This window comes from Prionailurus viverrinus, chromosome A1 (assembly GCF_022837055.1).
Source record: "Prionailurus viverrinus isolate Anna chromosome A1, UM_Priviv_1.0, whole genome shotgun sequence".
NCBI lineage: Eukaryota > Metazoa > Chordata > Mammalia > Carnivora > Felidae > Prionailurus > Prionailurus viverrinus.
This window is the reverse complement of record NC_062561.1, coordinates 71,793,766-71,807,661: the sequence shown is the minus strand read 5'-3', so window position 1 is coordinate 71,807,661 and position 13,896 is coordinate 71,793,766. Positions and strand designations below refer to the sequence as shown.

At 39.2% G+C, this 13,896-nt stretch overlaps 1 protein-coding gene and 1 pseudogene across 5 annotated transcripts in view; one reads left to right on the top strand and one right to left on the bottom strand.

The window, feature by feature from the left end:
* The window catches only part of PCCA (propionyl-CoA carboxylase subunit alpha), a 417,383-nt gene that overhangs the window by 327,368 nt on the left and 76,119 nt on the right, over window positions 1-13,896 (bottom strand). The gene's annotated exons all lie outside the window — the stretch shown is intronic.
* Window positions 10,393-10,491, top strand: LOC125147359 (uncharacterized; annotated as a pseudogene).

Genomic DNA, 13,896 nt, shown 5'->3' with positions numbered 1-13,896 from the left:
AAATGATCCAAAAGCTAAATCACATCCAACTGAAATTTACCATAAAATAATAATAATAATAATCTGACTTGAGTTCTCATGTTTTTCAATGTCCTTTAATACTATAATCAGTCACAAATTCATTCACTTTTGGTTCTAACCATGAAGTATGAACAAAACTTCTTAAATTCAATGTTTTGGAAAGCAGCACAAAAATAAACAGATGCCAGAAATTAAACACACACACACGACAGTAAATATTAATACCTACATTCTTGCAACGCAAATTTCGAAACACACACAAGTACACTTAAAATGTAAAAAGAATTAGGACATTTTTAATCTTCTAAAGATAGCTAGGCTGGTGTTTCCTAATGCTATTCCATCTATGCACAAAGTAACTTGGAATAAAACTCTGAGTTCTAAAAATGCTTATTATAATCTATGAAATTTTTCTACAAAAAGAAAACTTCTGGATTTTCCCCAACACCCAGTTTCAAAGACAACATTAACGTGAGTCCTGTCCCTATGTCCAGAAACACTGACCACAGTTTCCACAGATTACCTTTTAATGATCTACGCAAGCTATCAAAAGCCAGAACAAGCTGGTACCAATCAGGCAAAGAGGGAAAAATGAATCCCAGAAGGAATCACCACAGAGATCCCAATCACAATAATGGGGTCCCTAGGAGCAGCAAAGCCGATCAAGCCCTTTGCTTCTGTGGACTCATTGCCTAACAATCAAACTTGGCTTAATAGTTAGAAGGAGTAAAGGAGCCAGGTTGATCCTTTTTTGTTCACTTCCTAGGTCTAACAGAGTATTTTCACTTTAACAGAAAGCCTGCCTTGAAAGAAGAATCTGGGGAAGATGAAATGGAAAGGTGGTCACAAAAAGGGGATTTAAGGGGATGGCCTACCTGGGACCACTTTTGTAGGCCTCATCTTTGCATTTTCATCCTGCTTCATGCATTGCTAATCAGAGATCCACTGGAAGCTTCAGAACCAACTGAAAGGCCTGGCAGGGTATTTGGCTTTCAATTCTTCTACTCTGTTTATTCCCAATATATATTCATCAGGCTTAGGAACAACTCTTGAACAAGGGCAGCCGCTCGGCAAGGAAATGTAAATTACTGACATGTGCTGAAACGTGGACTTACCACCACTAATGAGCACATTAAAGGAAAATGCTCACTGGATGACTGCAGCCCTTTTACTTAACCCTGTGTGCACAGAAAGCCACAATTCAACATCAATTAAAAGGGCTAGCTGCAAAACAGTAACAGAGCAGCCCCTGTCACCACTTGTAATACCTCAGAGACTGAAAAGCTAAGACAAACACGAAATTTCTACACTTCCTCGACAAAAAAATATTGTGCAAAACATGGATTGTCAACGTGGTCAGCTTCGGTTAAGATTTGTGAGACCCGTTTAAAAGCCATCAGGACTTCAAACAATTTCCTAGGAGTGAAAATAAGATCTCTGGTTGTCTAAAAAGAAAAGAAAGGAAATAAAACACAATGTACTAAACTACTGGTTTCTTCATTGGTCAGTCAACAAATTTGGACTTTGGCAATCTAAAGCTCACCAGGGCCTCGGGAAGACTGAAAAGTTGAGAAGCTTGTCAAGAAAACAATTATCATATAAACTAATGATTTAGATCTCAAGATAAACAAAATATTTGCTTTACATGAGCAGGGCCTCATTTGCTGGGCCACAAAATATTTGCCATAATATAATCTGCAATTTATAGTAGAAAAACCTAAAATGAATGTGAACAGATATCTACTTTCTAACTTTTGAGATAAATTATGATTTTCATGGACTCCTGGCTGGCTCAGTTGGTAAAGTATGCAGCTCTTGATTTTGGGGTCATGAGTTCAAGCCCCATGCTGGGTGTACAGCTTTAAAAAAATAAGCTATGGTTTTCATAATTTAAAAATAGCATTTTTAATTTCAAAATAAATGTGACAATAGAATGAAGGTACCATTAATATATTAACTTGCTATTTTGACTTCCTGTGTAACATTTGTTAAAGAATACTATTATATAAGTAAGCACTTGTACTATTAACATGTTTGAATATAATTTTATCATTCTCGGGGCGCCTGGGTGGCTCAGTCAGTTAAGCATCCTACTTCAGCTCAGGTCATGTTCTCACAGTCCGTGAGTTCGAGCCTTGCATCAGGCTCTGTGCTAACAGCTCAGAGCCTGGAGCCTGCTTTGGATTCTGTGTCTCCCTCTCTCTCTGCCCCTCCCCTGCTCATGCTCTGTCTCTGTCTCAAAAATAAATAAAAACATTAAAAAAAATTTTTTTTATCATTCTCTGATGACCTTAAAAATGTGCCAGATTTTTTTTTAATGTTTTATTTCTTTGTGAGAGAGAGAGACAGACAGCACGAGTGAGGGAGGGGCAGAAAGAGGGAGACACAGAATCTGAAGCAGGCTCCAGGCTCTGAGCTGTCAACACAGAGCCCCACACAGGGCTCAAACTCATGGACCACAAGATCATGACCTGAGCTGAAGTCGGATGCCTTACCAACTGAACCACGCAGGTGCTCCAAGCCTGCCAGATTCTTAAAGCTTCACACCACCAAAAAATTAATCACAATAACTAAATACCACAAAACAACACATTAAAAATCTCGTTACTTGCTCTTTATGAATTCTGAGTAAAAAATTGAGGTTTTCCATATATTGTGCGCAGTTAAACCCCAGTTTTTTAGAACCCTCAGGGCTTGAAAGAATAGACCTCAGTCAAAAGAACTGATCACTGACTAGAAGGTGATTGGCAAGGTCTTCTCTTACTCAGGAGTACGCCTGCTTATGCATTGGGAGTCCGGCAGCTTTGTCTCTTATCTTAAAGAAAATGTACGGTGATCCAGGTAATTTGCTCCAAGTATAAAAACATCTGTCTACTTCCTAAAAGAGATGTATTTCTGCATTATTGGTCACTTTTTTTTTTTCCACGTTTTTATTTATTTTTGGGACAGAGAGAGACAGAGCATGAACGGGGGAGGGGCAGAGAGAGAGGGAGACACAGAATCGGAAACAGGCTCCAGGCTCCAAGCCATCAGCCCAGAGCCTGACGCGGGGCTCGAACTCACGGACCGCGAGATCGTGACCTGGCTGAAGTTGGACGCTTAACCGACTGCGCCACCCAGGCGCCCCAGGTCACTTTTGTGAGAAATAAAAGTGTTTTTTCAGAGAAAACTGTTTTATCTTCCAGCTCTTCTAACTCAGTATCTTTTAAGATCTGTAGTCAATCATCCTCATTGCTGTTTTTCACCTCTACCAAATCCGGTGAAGGCTACTGCTGCCCCTTCGCCCCACTCACCAAAACCATACTGGCCAAGGCACCTGGAAAGCGAGCCCTCACCATGCGTGTTGTTGGCGCTGCTGTGACTGCCCCACACTTGCAAGGATAGCTACCACCCTATAGACTCCCCTCCAGACCACCATCACCGCTTTCCTCTCTTCTCTTTCTTCTCTATGCTCTTCTCCTTGTTTCATCTGCTTCTCTGTCCCACTTCTAGCTTTTAGTGGGGAAACCTCAACTTCTACAGGCAACTCTTGGTTTTTTTTGTCTTTTTTTTTTGGTGTTATTTTTTTTTTTTATCATATGAAATTTATTGTCAAATTGATTTCCATACAACACCCAGTGTTCATCCCAAAAGATGCCCTCTTCAATACCCATCACCTACTCTCCCCTCCCTCCCACCCCCCATCAACCCTCAGTTTGTTCTCAGTTTTTAAGAGTCTCTTATGCTTTGTCTCTCTCCCACTCTTTATGGAGCCCCTTTAGGTCTGGAAATGTCCTACCAGCTAAAGATAACAAGAGGCTTACAACAAACTATAAAATTATAGTCTTACAGAAAAAGAAAAAAATAATGATGGGGGAGGGAAAAAAGTTGAAAACATTTTAAGGCTTTATTTTGTTTTGCTCTATAACATGTAGAATCTCTCCGTCACGTCAGAGGGAGCATGGCCCAGTAGGAGTCAGAGCACGACAGGAGCTGTAGATAGGCCTGTGTTCTGATCGCCCTGGCACTAACAGCTGTGTGGCCTTGAGCAACCAACTTGTTGACACTCTCCTTCTTTTTACTTCTTCCATCTATAAACAGTACTGAAAACCTAGTATCCACCTGTAGGGCTGTTGCGAAAAGCAAATGGAGTTACTAAATGTTGAGTGTAATCGTGTCCGGCACATAATTATCACTCAGAACAAGTTAACAATCTGCTAAAGATAGAAATCTCATCCATTCATTATCATGGTCCAATAAACCTTATTACTCATACTCTTCATCTAGATTCCTTATTTCCTTCTCGTCTTTCTATCACTACTCACTTTTAAAAGTGCTTTTGTGGGGCGCCTGAGTGGTGCAGTTGGTTAAGTGTCCAACTCTTGATTTCAGCTCAGATCATGATCTCACAGTTTGTGAGTTCAAGCCCTGAGTCAGGCTCTGCACTGACAATGCAGAGACTGCTTGGGATTCTCTGTCTCCCTCTCTCAGCCCTTCTACCCTGCTCTCTGTCAGAAACAAATAAACATTTTTTAAAAACTTCTTTTACTTTTGGGGTGCCTGAGTGGCTCATTCCTTTGAGCACCTCGGTCTCAGCTCAGGTCATGATCTCATAGTTCATCCTCTCTCTCTGCCCCTCCCCCACGTGCGCGCGCTCTCTCTCTCTCTCTCTCTCTCTCTCAAAATAAATAAACTTAACAAAAAACTGCTTTTGCTTATAAATGGTGTGATGAAGGATGGTAATGGCAGGAATGACAATAAAAACCACAGCCTTTATATATTTCACTAATAAACATAGGCTCAAATTTAACTCCAAAGCATAAAGATTGCAAAACAAATTTACCATTAACAAATATGTATGGAAAACAAAGCCATATTATACTAACAGTCACAGACATCCAATATTAAGATTCTGTCATGTAAAAGAAAGTAATAGGAAATAGATCCTAATAAATGTTTGTTAATTACTTTTAAAAATAAAAATGTACTTCAAATGAGCGTAGCGTGAATAGCAAGGAGATTAGGCCACTTCCCAAAGTTTGTCTCATGTTTGGAAGTATATATAAACAATTCCACTAAAATTGGCAAAGAAGTATTTATGATTAGTAAGTAAAGTCGTAAATAACAGGAATTCAAAGATGAGTAAGTAAAGGTCCTTGATTTCACACATAATTAATTGTAAGGCCAGAAAAGAATGCCAGAGTGCAGAGGGAAGGAGTAGTCAGAGAAGTCTTGCTCTCTCTGACTAGAATGTTCTTTTCCCATGACATCTCAGCTTAATGGTCACCCTCTCTGAGAGCTTCCTTGGTCCCACCTTCTCTAAAGAGGCCATCCAGTTAACTTATGGCACAGCATTTCTCAATTTGGGGACCTCAGAATCTCTTTCATTTTAAAACTCTATTGACCTCAAAGAGCTTCTGCTTATTCATGTTAATTCAATATTTACAGTGCTAAAATTAACAAATTTTTTAAATATTTATTTGTGTGACTCTTAATCTCAAGGGTTGTGAGTTCAAGCCCCACACTGGTTGTAAAGATTACTTAAAAATAAAATCAAAAAATAAACAATAAAATATTTATGAATTTTAAGAGAATTAACCCTTTTTTTTAACGTTTATTCATTTTTTTAAATTGTTTTTAATGTTGATTTATTTTTGATAGAGAGGACACAGGTGAGTGGGTAGGAGAAGGGAGAGAGGAGACACAGAATCTGAAGCAGACTCCAGGCTCTGAGCTGTCAGCACAGAGCCTGACGCGGGGCTCAAACCCACAGACCATGAGACCATGACCTGAGCCGAAGTCAGACGCTTAACTGATCGAGTCACCCAGGTGCTACAAGAATGAACCCATTTAGAATTAACAATTAGGATGAACATTTTCATAACAAATAAGTTAGTAAATGTTTTACATTTGCACAGACTTCTAACATCAAGCTTAATACAGCTGGAATATCCTATCTGTTCTGGACTTAATCTGTTACAACATACATCGTGTGGTCACACGAAAACTCTACTGCAGAGTCGTGAGGAAATGAGTGGGGAAAAACTATTACTCAAACATTTTTTACTTGGCAGAGTCTCTGAAAAGGTCCCAAGGATCCCCAGGTGCCCCCAGAACATGCTGGCAGCCAATACTCTGCCACTCACCCACTTTTTCTTCCTCTTTACAGCATTCAAATGATCTGACTTTGTGAATTCACTTCTAACCACCTACCTCTCTGTACTTGAATATAACCTCATGAACACTCAGATTTTTATCCTGTTCATCTTGACTATATCTGTTATCTAAAAGACTATCTGGCACCTTCCCACTATTGCCACAAGATAGGAGATAAATCCCTTATGAAAATAAAACTATGGTTTTCCATTTGCATCATCCTTCTGAAAGTAATCCACATATATGCTTACCCTTTGCTTACCCTGTGGGTTCCTTGTGACTAAAACCCCCCTATACCAAAAACAAAACAAAAACCTACACCAAGAGTGGAAGGTGCTCATCCTATTATACTAGGTCATTTTCCCAAACTGTATCAAGTGTTAATGGATATCTTGTGAGGGCAGGTAAGTAATGATCTAATAAAATAATAAGACAAACTAAAGACTTGAATTCTCAAATTCTTATTCTAGTACAAAAACACAATCAAAACATGATTATTTCTTTTGGCAATTAATGTGTCCTTGAGACAATCATGTCTACTTTAATCTAAACACACATCATAACAACATAGCACGGTAAAAACTCTTTGAGAAATGCAGTCCTATATAAAAGATCATCTTAGCAGAAGTTGCTTATGAGACATAAAAAATACTTCAGGGGTACCTGAATGGCTCAATCGGTTAAGCGTCCAACTCCTGCTTTCGGCTCAGGTCATGATCTCAGGGTTCGTAGAATTGAGCTCTGCATCAGGCTCTGCAGACAAACTGACAACATGGAGCCTGCTTGGGATTGTCTCTCTCCCTCTCTGCCCCTTTCCCACTCCCGTTCTCTCTCTCTCAAAATTAACATTAAACAACAACAACAAAAAAAGGTTTATTTATTTTTGAGAGAGACACACACAGCGTGAAAGCAGGGAAGGGGCAGAGAGAAAGAGAGAGAGAGAGAGGGAAACACAGAATCTAAAGCAGTCTCCAGGCTCTGAGCTGTCAGCACAGAGCCCAGTGCGGGGCTTGAACTCCAGAACCATGAGATCATGACCTGAGCCAAAGTCGGACGCTTAACTGAGCTATCCAGGTGCCCCCTGAGCCTCGTTTTTTTAATTAAAAAGAGATACTTAAATGTGATATCTGGAATAAAGATAGGCACCTCCTTACTACCCTAGATTAAGCTCTTTTAACAAATTTTATTTATTTATTTATTTATTTATTTATTTATTTATTTAGTGACCAACCTGACATAGAAGGGAGCTTCCTTTTACATCTTCCCTCTGGTCTAATGAACAGTTTACACACGAGAAGGGCACTTCTTTACCAGTTATGGTGCCATGCTATAATCAAAAGGTCAAGATGGGCTGGAAAAAGCTAAGTTTTTAGAGAGCATACTTTGACTTTAACATCAACAACAGACACCAAACTAAAGGGTAAGGACAAAACATTCTCTTTCCCCTTGTGATGAAACTATCAAGTGCAAGTGCAAGTATTAAAGAGTAAAGGCATACATTTTAATGATAGGATAACATTTCAAAGACAAGGCTAAAATCCTCTCACAGGATGTACAGGAGAGCTTTAATTTCTCCCAAGTTTAGTAAATTCTCCAAGACAATCAACTAACACTGAACCTATTATTTACTCTATGATAATCCAGCCTACCACAACAACATGGGATATAAAAACATACTTCTTTGGGGGGCAGCACCTGGGTGGCTCAGTCAAGTTGGTTGAATGTCTGACTTCAGATGAGGTCATGATCTCCCAGTTGTTGTGTTCAAGCCCCACATCAGCCTCTCTGCTATCACCACAGAGCCCACCTCATATCCTCTGTACCCCATTTTCTCCGCCTCTCCCCTGCTGGCGTGTGCACACATGCTCTCTCACTCTTTCTCAAAAATAAACATTAAAAAAAAACATACTTCCTTGGAGCCTAATGTACTTCCTTTTATTGATTTTAATGAAAAGTTTCAAACATAATGAAGATTAGACAGAACAGTATCATAAAACCCCAGTTATTGATTACCCAGACTCAACATTTTAAAACTCATTTTAAATTTGTATTTCAGCAATGGTGTAACCAAGTTAGCCTTCTCAATATTATGTATGCCCTTATACCATTAATAATATCAGACACTGAACTAATGGATGCTACCCTAGTGAAATGGCATTTTATGTATATTAATATACAACCAATTCTGTTTATACATTCAATACATTTTATAGAAATTATAGCATTCTAATCAACAATGGCATTCGTAAGGCTATCATTACTAATCAAAACATTTCCTTTTAAGTAAAATATAATGGTTAACAAATGTAACACATTTTTTCAAATAGTTTCTTTTTAAATTTTTTTTAATGTTTATTTATTTTTGAGAGAGACAGAGCATGAATAGGGGAGGGGCAGAGAGAGAGAAAGAGGGAGAGAGAGAGAGAGATTGAGAATCTGAAGCAGGCTCCAGGCTCCAAGCTGTCAGCCCAGAGCCGGACACAGGACTCAAACCCAGGAGCTGTGAGATCATGACCTGAGCTCAGACACTTAACCAACTGAGCCACCCAGGCACCCCTCAAACAGATTCTTATTTCTCTTAACACCTATATTCAACAACCAATGAGCATGTGAAGAACTGAATAAAAAGCTAAGAAAATACACACATGTGCCCACACAGGGACGTAAACAAATATGCCATATGTTGGGAAGTGTGCACACACAAGAACTGAATACTCCTAGTAAATTAGCCTATCACACACTGTGCTTCATTCAATATGGTGTCTCAGGAACTTTGTAACAGTATCTTTAGATAAGGTCCAGTCCAAAAACAAAACCCCAGCAATCATCTCATTATTTCTGCCTCTTTGCCCATGTTGGAAAGCATGCACTTAAAAGTTTAATTTTAGAATGTATTTGAGGCAATAAGAATCATTAACTATACATAACAGTGATAATTAATGTTACCTCATTTAATCTGACAAAATCTTCAATCTACTACTTTCACTAGAACAACAAAAAGTGTTTCCCACTGAGTTCCTTCTAAATTTAGGGATTATACACAAATAAATAGATGAAACTCAATTTTAAGAAATCACAAAGTTACTATAAATTAAAAGTAGCATCACAACCTAAAAATACAGGGAGGTTTCTCAAAGCCCTTTCTATATTTCCAGAATTCCAAATTTTAATTCAGCAACTTTTCTCACCTATCAAATAGTGAGCAAGCACCTACTGAAAGTTTCGGTAATACAACAGAATTAAAAGCATGATTTGAACTTTCTACTCATTTACAAGTTGAGTGACAATCAACAGATGACAGATAAAAATGTGTACAGCCAGGGCGCCTGGGTGGCTCAGTCAGTTAAGCACCTGACTCTTGATTTCAGCTCAGGTCATGGGATTGAGCCCCACGTCAGGCTCTGCACTAACATCTCAGAGTCTGATTGGGATTCTCACTCTCCTTCTCTCTTGACCCCACTCCCACACATGCTGATGCATTCTCTCTCAAAATAAACAAATAAACATTTAAAAAATGTGGTATAGCCATACCATGGACTTATCAGACTTAGAAAGCAATGCAATTTTGACACACACTACAACATGGATGAACCTCAAGGACATTATGCTCAGTGAAATAAGCCACACATAAAAGGTCAAAAGTTATATGAGTCCACTCATAAGAGTTACCTAGTATAGGCAAATTCATAAAGACAGAAAGTAAAACAGACCTTATCCTGGGTAGGGGTGGGAGTAGTAGAGAGTTACTGTTTTCGTTGTTTTGTTTTTGTTTTTTGAGAGAGAGAGAGAGAGAGAGAGAACGAGCAGGGGAGGGGCAGAAAAAAAGAGGAACTAAAGATCCGAAGCAGGCTCTGTGCTGACAACAGAGAGCCCAGTGTGGGTTCAAACTCACAAGCCGTGAGATCAATACCCAAGTTGAAGTCGAACACTCAACTGATGAGAGTTACTGTTTGATGAGTACAGGGTTTCAGTTTTGGATGATGAAAAATAAAACGGTAGTGAGAGTTGCACACTGTAAATGTACTTAATGCCACTGAATTGTACACTTAAAAATGGTGAAGTGGGGAGGCGCCTGGGTGGCTCAGTCAGTTAAGCATCCAACTCTTGATTTCAGCTCAGATCATCGTCTCACCATTTGTGGGTTTGAACCCCACATCGAGGTCTGTGCTGACAGTGCAGACCCTGCTTGAAATTCTCTCAAAAAAAAAAAAAAAAATTTACAAAAAATAGAGAAAAGGGGCCCCACGTGTACTAAAATTAGAAAGATAGAGAGGATTATTAGCATGGCCCCTAAGCAAAAATGACATGCAAATTCATGAAGAATTCCATATATTTTTTAAATAGTGAAAAGGGTAATCCTATGTTATATAATTATGTATAATTAAATATGTATGTAATTAAAAATTTTCTAAAAAACTAAGAATTTCTCCTAAAAATGGACCAAAGTGAAAATAAGTCTTAATTTCAACTTATACTTGTGTCATTAATGAAGGAAATGTCCTAACTTACCTCAAACATGTTTACAGCAAAAATAGACATTTTCCTATGGAATTTGTAATCTATGCAGATGAAATACTCATGACAACTATTAACACAGAGAATGTTGATGGAAAAATGGGGGGGAGGGGGGGACTGTACAATTGCAAATTCTTTTTTGAGAAAGAGAGAGAGAGAGAGAGAGAGAGAGAGAGAGCGTGCATGAGCAGGACAGAGACAGAGAATCCCAAGCAGGCTCCATGCTCACCGTGGAGCCCAACACGGGGCTCCATCCCACAAACCATGAGATCATGACCTGAGCCAAAATCAAGAGTTGAATGCTCAACCAACTAAGCCACCCAGGTGCCTATACAACTGTAACATGTCTACATTTTACATGAAATAGTGTAATATTACCTCTAAGTAGACCATATAAAGTTAAGGATGTATATTGTAATCTCTAGAAAAACCACTAAAAAATGTAAAAGGTCTAATAGGTAACTTTAAATGGAATTCCAAAATTTAATATAATCCAGAGAAACAAGAAAACAGAAGGAAAAAAAAAAGTGAGACAACCAGAAAGCAAACAAAATGGTAGCCATAAATGCAGTCACACTAGTAATTTATTAAATGTTAGTAAATTTTACTGGAATTGCATATTGAAGATGGTTACACACTTCCATGACAATACTAAAAAGCACTGAATTGTTTATGACAAAAGGGTGAATGTTAGGACATGGGAATTATACCTCAGTAAAGCTGTTAGTAAAGAAAATAAGGCAAAGCGCCTGGGTGGCTCAGTCAGTTAAGCATCTGACTCTTGATTTTTGGCTCAGGTCACAATCTCACAGTTCGTGAGATCGAGCCACATGTTGAGCCCCGTGTCTGGCTCTGTCTGGCTCTCTCTCCACTCCCCCCCAACCCCTATCACCCACTCATGCCAGAAAGAAAGAGAGAAAAAGAGAGAAAGAGAGAAAGAGAGAAAGAGAGAAGGGGGGGGGAGAGAGAGAGAGATAGAGAGAGAGGAAGGAAGGAAGGAAGGAAGGAAGGAAGGAAGGAAGAAAGAAAGAAAGAAAGAAAGAAAGAAAGAAAGAAAGAAAGAAAGAATTAGGCAAACCAAAAAACCTTAATTGTCTAAACACAACTTGAAAAAGATATGGATTATTAGAATGATTTAAAAAGCATGACCCACCTACACACTGCTACAAGAGACATGTTTTCAACATAAAGAGTCAGATGTGGAAATATATATTGTGTGAACTGTGAGCATAAGACACTTGAGTCTTCAAACATTAAGCACCCTATCTGAGATCACATAGCTACCATGTGGCAGAAGAAGAATTTTAACTAATTCCAGACTGTGCTAATAACTGAAGGGGACAGTAAGGAATTAGGGGAGAAGGAAAGTTCATAGGATAAAATTCAAGCTATTTTAACCAAGCCAAGAGCAGGAAATCCCAACTTCATCAAATCCTAGATTCATGGGGCGCCTGGGTGGCGCAGTCGGTTAAGCGTCCGACTTCAGCCAGGTCACGATCTCGCGGTCTGTGAGTTCGAGCCCCGCGTCGGGCTCTGGGCTGATGGCTCAGAGCCTGGAGCCTGTTTCTGTTTCTGTGTCTCCCTCTCTCTCTGCCCCTTGCCCGTTCATGCTCTGTCTCTCTCTGTCCCAAAAATAAATAAACATTGAAAAAAAAAAATTAAAAAAAAAAAAATCCTAGATTCATTTTTTTTTTTAATGTTTATTTTTCAGACAGAGTGCAAGTGGGGAAGGGGCAGAGAGAGAGAGAGAGAGAGAGAGAGAGAGAGAGAGAGAAAGAATCCAAACTGGGGTCAGCACACAGCCTGACAAGGGGCTTGAGCCCACTAACTGTGAGATCATGACCTGTGCCAAAGTTGGACACTTAAACGACTGAGCCACCCAGGTGCCCCTCAAATCCTACATTCTTAACCTTCCTATTGAAGGCATCCCCAAACCCCACAAACCTATATGAATTTACCTTGTCTACACCCTTAAAAAATCTCCCTAAAAATAAAGGAGGATTTATCCAGGTCAGAGCATTTCTATTCAAATCTTCAAATTCTTCAACAAATACTCTAGAAGCTGAACTCTAATCCAACACACAGGAAAACAAACTTCTCAAACATTTCCGAAGACATTCTGTTATGATAAGGGTTTTATGAAGTTATTTCATAAATTCTGAACATAACATTTAAGAGTCACAATTACAAATATACTATAAAATTGTCAGAAGGGGAGCGCCCGGATGGCTCAGTCGGTTGAGCGTCCGACTTTGGCTCCGGTCATGATCTCGCGGTCTGTGAGTTCGAGCCCCGCGTCAGGCTCTGTGCTGACAGTTTAGAGCCTGAAGCCTGCTTCGGATTCTGTGTCTCCCCCTCTCTCTGCCCCTCCCCCGCTCAAGCTCTGTCTCTCTGTCAAAAATAAATATTAAAAAAAATTGTTTTTTAAATTGTCAGAAGAGTTGCCAAACTTTCCCCTCCAAATCCATGGAGACCAGATTGATTCAACTTAAGAATATCAAGGAGTGGGGGGCTACTGGATGGCTCAGTCGGTTGAGTGTCCAACTTCGGCTTGGGTCATGATCTCACAATTTTTCAGTTCAAGCCCCACATCAGGCTCACTGCTGTCATTCTGGAGCCCACTTCAGATCATCTGTCCCCTTCTCCCTCTGCCCCTCCCCCACTTGCGCTCTCTCTCTCTCTCTCTCTCAAATAAATAAAAAGCATTTATATATATACATAAAATCACAGAGTGGTAAAAGGTATCAATGACTATTTTACATTTCCACCAGCTCTTTCAAAAAGTGAGCAAATCCAAGTGAAGACAGTTACTTTCACTAGGATCCAAGATCACAAGATCAGAAAAACAAAAGAAATAGCTGTTTTCAGACCTTAAAAATGGCATACCAAGTGGAGGGGAGGAAGAATGGAGAAGAAAGAGCCTCCATCAACAGCAAAAATAGGCACCAGCCAAAGCTATCTTTTATAAAACAAAAAAAACAAAAGAAACAAACAAAACACTAACAATCCAGTCTAGTTTCAATCCATCTTCAAAGCAGTTTGGAACATTTACTGAGTATAGAATTTGTAACTTTTGTTACAAACTATACTCTCATTGATTAGCTATGTGACACTGGGCAAGGCATTTACTTCTGAGATTATTCTCTTCTTAACACCAAGGGATGATGATAATACAACACAGCTTGTCGGGAAGAGTAAATAAGAATGGTGCTAGTGTATCTGTAG